Raw genomic sequence first — 6,132 nt, 5'->3', positions numbered from 1 at the left:
TAAGAAAGAAAATAGAGGGCAGATAGTTTTCCTATGAGTGGGTAGGAGGTGCCACAAAGATGGAAGAGCTATGGGGCTGTTGCTTCCCACTGCTTTGGGTGCTAAGACCCTTCCCTCTACCTAGCGCTTGCCACAATCTGATTGGCTGTCCCAGTCCATAAACTCCTAATTCCCTACCCCTCATCAACCTGCAAATTTCTAAATGAGGTTCAGGGCCAGCCAGAAAGCTCAGTGGATTAAAGCATGATCCCCGACGTGCCGTGCCCACTGAGATGGGTGAATGAGACTGGGCATGGTGGTGCCTGTAATCCCAGCACTTGGGAGGCTGAAAATAGGATCACCACAAGTCTGATCTGTGTAGTAAAATCCTGCAGACCCTGTACTCAAAATATTAAAAAATTAAAGAGAGAGAGAGAGAGAGAGAGAGAGAGAGAGAGAGAGAGAGAGAATCATTTGAACAAATTAAACTAAATTTATGGCTTTCCCAGGCGTCAGCTGAAGATGGCGGAGGGGCAGGTCCTGGTGCAGGATGGCCGAGGCCATCTCCTGGGCCGCCTGGCGGCCACTGTGGCCAAGCAGATACTGCTAGGCCGCAAGGTGGTGGTTGTGTGCTGCGAGGGTATCAACATTTCTGGCAATTTCTACAGGAACAAGTTGAAGTACTTGGCCTTCCTCCGCGAGTGGATGAACACCAACCCATCCCGTGGCCCCTACCATTTCCGGGCCCCCAGCCGCATCTTCTGGCATACTGTGTGAGGGATGCTGCCCCAGAAGACCAAGCAAGCCGGGCTGTCCTGGACCGCCTCAAGGTGTTTGATGGGATCCGGCCACCCTGTGACAAGAAAAAGCAGATGGTGGTTCCTGCTGCCCTCAAGGTTGTGCAACTGAAGCCAACAAGGAAATCTCTTTCCTTCTGCAGTCTGCCTTCCTGGGCCGCCTGGCTCATGAGGTTGGCTGAAAGTACCAGGCAGTGACAGCCACCCTAGAGGAGAAGAGGAAGGAAAAGGCCAAGATCCATCACAGGAAGAAGAAACAGATCATGAGGCTACGGAACAGGCTGAGAAGAATGTGGAGAAGAAAATCCGCAAGTTCAGAGAGGTCCTCAAGACCCACGGACTTCTGGTCTGAGCCCAATAAAGACTGTTTCTGCAATAAATAAATAAATAAATAAATAAATAAATAAATAAGCAAACAAACTAACTAACTAACTAACTAAATTTATGGGTTTGGTTAGGTGTGGTGGTACATACCTGTCATTCTAACACTCAGGAGGCCGAGGCAGGAAGATTGTGTAGTGAGTTAATGTAAAACTAAATGTAGAAGATTATTCTTTTCAACTTTCTGTGACCCTACTTCCTTGTAAGACTGCAAGGAGGGTTGGTGTACTGTCGATAAATCATCAATAGACTGAGAGTTCACAGAATAGACCTACAAAATAGATCAAAGTAAATGTTGAAATGTTTTTAACTGTACAAAATAATTAAGGTATTGCTAACCAACTGGAAAGCATGGCTGTGGTAGTCAAGACCACACATACTTAGATGTATGTTAAACGAGAACTAAACAGTGCTCTCAGAAAGAATGTATGCTGAGTAATGGTCACGCTGTCCCTAAAGGTATTGTTCTATGCTAAATGACAAATTTGTTTGCCAAACAGGATGCAGTTTCTAGTTTTAAAACCTCTGTACTTCTAAGGCTCTTTGCCATTTGTCCTCTCCTGTGAGGGTATGGTCAACCAGTCCCGGGCCCAGTAATAAAAGGCTCATAAATTTTAATAATTGGATTCTGGTCTGGTTTCTATGTTGAGAAACCGTAACAGATTGCCACAAGTTTGAAGCCATCCTAGGCTACATAGTGAGTTCCCCACCTGAAAAAAAAAACAAAGAAAAAAAAGAATTTATGAGTTTGATGACAAGTACCTTACACACAAGGTCAAGTTAGCAATAAAGTAAAGGAAGATGTGTACATTTAGTGTAGTAACACAGTAAGAGAAATACATTTTTAATATATTTATATCTATGCCTAAGCATGTAGGTCTGAGTATGTATCTTTTATACTAAGTGAGTTTCCTGTTATGTGGTGAGAAAATTTGTTACTTAATTCGTTCTGCGATTTTGGAAAAGATGGCCACATTAGTGTTTGTGTGGGAAAGATAGCCACAGCCATGTTCATTGTTGGATGCAAAGTTTGGTGCAGTAACATAGTGAAAGAAATATATATGGCTGGCTAGGTGTGTGTACATATCTTATACATTAAGTGGGTTTTCTGTTATGTAATTCTCTGCCTGCCCAGAGCTGATCAGATCCCCAGATACCTGGATCAGCTCTCTCCTAATCGCTCCTTCCAGCAAAGATTTAACCCTTTTTAGTGAGATTTGTCAGAAAGTTTATGAAGGCCTTCATTCTATTACTTCCCTGTTTATCTGCCCCCTTTTCTGTATAGCGGTGAATAAATAAATCTGAGAATATGAGCCTAAATGGACAGTAACATTTCTACAGTCACCCTAGCATCAAGGCTTTAGTTAAAGAGTCTCAACAGAGAGAAATCATTCATTGCAGAAGTGGAGATGGTAATGTGACAAAGTATGTCCACTGCTACGGTTTGTGTCTAGGTGTCTCCCCAAAGCCTCATGCAGCAGACTTCTAGAGTTTGTAATTAATTCACGACCCAAGGCTGGAATTATGTGTGTCAGTGCTACACCCTCCCTGAGGTGGGGAATCTGCATACAATATGAGGAGGGGAAAGGCTTGGTAGCTGCTGCAGCTGCAGCTGCTGCTCTTCCTATTGCTCTTTGCTGTCTTCTGCAGCCATGAACTGCTGCCCTCTGCCAAGTGCCTCTCTGCCTTAGATCCAGATGAGTATGGACTGAAACCTCCACAAACTGTGAGCTAAATACACCTTTCTTTCCTTAATTTTGGATGTCAGGTATTTTGTCCCAGCAAGGACAGAAAAGTAATCAAGACATCCATAAAGGTCTTAGTACTAAGGATGGAGGAGGAACCGGGCCAGGAGAGAGAAAGGGAAGAGAAGATCATTATTACAGTGGGTTAGGGCCGGGAAGATGGCTCAGTAGAATAAGTGCTTCCCTGGCAAGCACAAGGGCCTGAGTTCAATCCCTGGTTCCACCAAAATACATAAATAAAATACAGTGGGTCACATGTATGTTGCTTATAGATTCAGAATCAGCTCATAACTAACACATAATAGATGTGTAAATAGCTTTGTGATGATAGTATAACAAAAGAAAAAGAAATGGTGAAAAATTTGATTTGTCACATAACATTGTTGCAGTGGATCAAGCCAATGTAATCAAGACTCTTCTGTGCAATAAGAAAAAAATTGACACCCAGTAGAAAGTAGCAAGCAGCTATATGTATTGAAGATCACAGAAAGTTTAGCTGAAGGCAAGTTTGCATCAAAAAAAAAAAAAAATGCATAGCACATACCAAGGAAGATGCCAGAGTGACAAAGAAACCCCACACACAGATCAAAGCACACAAAAGTAGAAATAGGAAAAAAAAAAAAAAGGACTGGCCAAATAGCTCAGCAAATTAAAGCTCCTGCAAACAGGCACAGGGGTCATGGGTTTGACCCACAGACCAGACCTTCCATGCCCATCCCACACCCAGGGTGCGCTGAGAGGGCAACTGAGACTGGGCATGGTGGCATGCACCTGTAATCCCAGCTCTTGGGAGGCTGAGCACAGGCAGATTACTATGAGTCCAATCTAGTAGTGAGACCCTGAACACCCTGTAGATCCTTCCCTAAAACACAAAATAAAAATTTTTTAAAAGTAGCAACATCTATTATGACTAGCAAAAAGAGCAGCAAAACATAGATAAATCAGGCATTCAGAATTTAAAGGTCATGCACTGTAGAGGACCACCTGAGCAGCTCTCTTTAAAAGAGCAGCCTCTCCATTTTTGGCTATGCCTGACTCTATTTCCTGGTATTGAAATGTACAGAGCTGGCTAGGACTTTTCCATATCTCCTCAATTGGCCTTAAACAATGCATATTGGTCTAGCCAAGGTGCTGGTGGCAGCCTTTGAAAGTGGCATGCATGTTTCCCTGATAACCCACATATGCAATTCTTTAATATGAGTTGGGGTCAGAGACAGGATGAAGAACCAGTACTCTACTCTGTCCACTGGGATCAAGCCTCAAGATGGGGGCTATGAATTCCTGGGGCTTGAAAGATTACATATCAGAGCTGAAGCACTGGACCCCAAAACATTAGATACTATCTCAATAGTATAATGCAAATTACTTTTTCTGCATATCCTTCTCTCTGCATATGACAAGAGGTAAATGCAGACCACCTACCAAACCCAACTCACAGACTCACCTACTTCCTGCAATTCTTAGTTATTCATCCTTAAGCCACTCCTCCTTCATGACTGAATAAAGCCCAGGTTTGGCCTGGGTGAAGGCCTTTGTTCTGGACAGCCATCACCATGGCTGGACTTAGGACCCCTTGGCTCCACATAACTATAAATATGCTTTAGTGTCTTTATTCTTGCCATGGGTTGCACTGGAAGTGGTAGATCAGGATTAACTTGATGGGATTCCAATAATTTAACCATGGGATTACAAATCTAAACTTGGGACCGGGGAGATGGCTCAGTGGAATAAGCGCTTCCCTCGCAAGTGCAAGGGCCTGAGTTCAATCCCTGGTTCTGCAAAAAAAAAAAAAAAAATCTAAACTTCCCAGACCGATACAAGAACCAGAAGGGGCTCCCTATAAGGCACTTGTGCTTAGATGCCTCCTCCTGAATCTCTAGATGAGAATGACAGGAGTGATTGACAGATGCTAAGACAACTTAGGGCTCTCAACACGCATGCTTATTCCAGAATTTATTCTGATCTCAGTTATATTTATGACATGTAGTGCATATTTATGAACCTGTAAAGAGATGAGAATAGTGTAGAGGTGAGTGGGAGGCCTAGCTAGGAAATCCAACACACATGTGCTCTCACCTAGAGCACCAGCCATCTCCTGGGTTTTTGCTATCTTATTTTCAACTCCTCTTACAACAATGGAAACAGGACTTAATAAAGGAGAACTACAACACCCAACCTGCTGGATGTCAGATATGCCAAGTTCATGTCCCCTGAAATTGAAGAATGAATTCCAAAGGACAAAAGAAGTTAAGAGTTGGAAAGCTTTATTAGGACATAGGAATAGCTTCTGGGAGACAGGAGGAGACCTGAGTGGGTTGCAACCAAGGCCCTTTGTCAGGGGTAACCTATATAGTAAAGCCACAAATGTGGGTACAACATGTTGTAATCAACCAATAAGATTACAAGTACAGGGCCTGGGAGATGGCTCAGTAGACTAAGCGCTTGCCTGGCAAGCGCAAGGGCCTGAGTTCAATCCCCAGTCCACCAAAAAAAAAAAAAAAAAAACAAGTACAACCAATGAGCTAATATGGATCCAATGGGAAGCAGGGTATGTAGCAAGGGTAGATGACTGACATCATTAACTGTGGCTTATAGGTGGCTTCTAAAACAATAAAATATTTTGGAAAGGGATGGGTCCAGTTGTCTGGTCACTCACCTGGCTTCTGATGCGTATCTGGACTTACTAGACTGGTGGTACCAGTCACAGTAGAGTCTCAAATTCTGTTTGGCACTTCATGAAACATAAAGTCAGATCATCATGGCTTTATCTTGAGGCCTTTCCTTCTTCATACACTCCTCCAGCTACAAGTCTGACATCTATATTTTTACTGACTTCGTTGGGAGCCCAGTCCCTCTCTCACTTATCCACTTCTATCTAACTTAGTTGCCTATAATAACTACAGGGCACATTTAGAATTAAATGAAGGAAACACTGTGATTCTCTCAGCTCCACTATTTCTAATTGTACTAGTATGGTCATTGTAATCTACCCACAGCATAAGGAAAAAATCAGCCATTGGTTGATCTAAGTCAACAGTGAAGTAATTTGAGGAGATGGAGAGAGGGGAAGAATGCCAAAAAGAATCTCGGAGAAAATGACTACAAGCCTGCTGTGGTTTGTGCACACCTGTAATCCTGGTGCTCTGGGAGGCTGAGGCAGGATGATCATGTCACGGGAGTTCCAGGCAAGCCTGGACTACATAATGAGATCCTGTTGAAAGAAAGAGAGA

General features: G+C 43.2%; 1 pseudogene; it reads left to right on the top strand.

Annotated features, from left to right (window-relative positions):
• The first annotated feature begins 501 nt into the window (after positions 1 to 501).
• Positions 502 to 1,138, top strand: LOC101586732 (annotated as a pseudogene).
• Positions 1,139 to 6,132: the final 4,994 nt, after the last annotated feature.

This window comes from Octodon degus, unplaced genomic scaffold, assembly GCF_000260255.1.
Source record: "Octodon degus isolate 3935 unplaced genomic scaffold, OctDeg1.0 scaffold00021, whole genome shotgun sequence".
Classification (NCBI taxonomy): domain Eukaryota; kingdom Metazoa; phylum Chordata; class Mammalia; order Rodentia; family Octodontidae; genus Octodon; species Octodon degus.
Note: the sequence above shows the minus strand (reverse complement) of the source record. Positions and strands in the feature narration are given on the sequence as shown.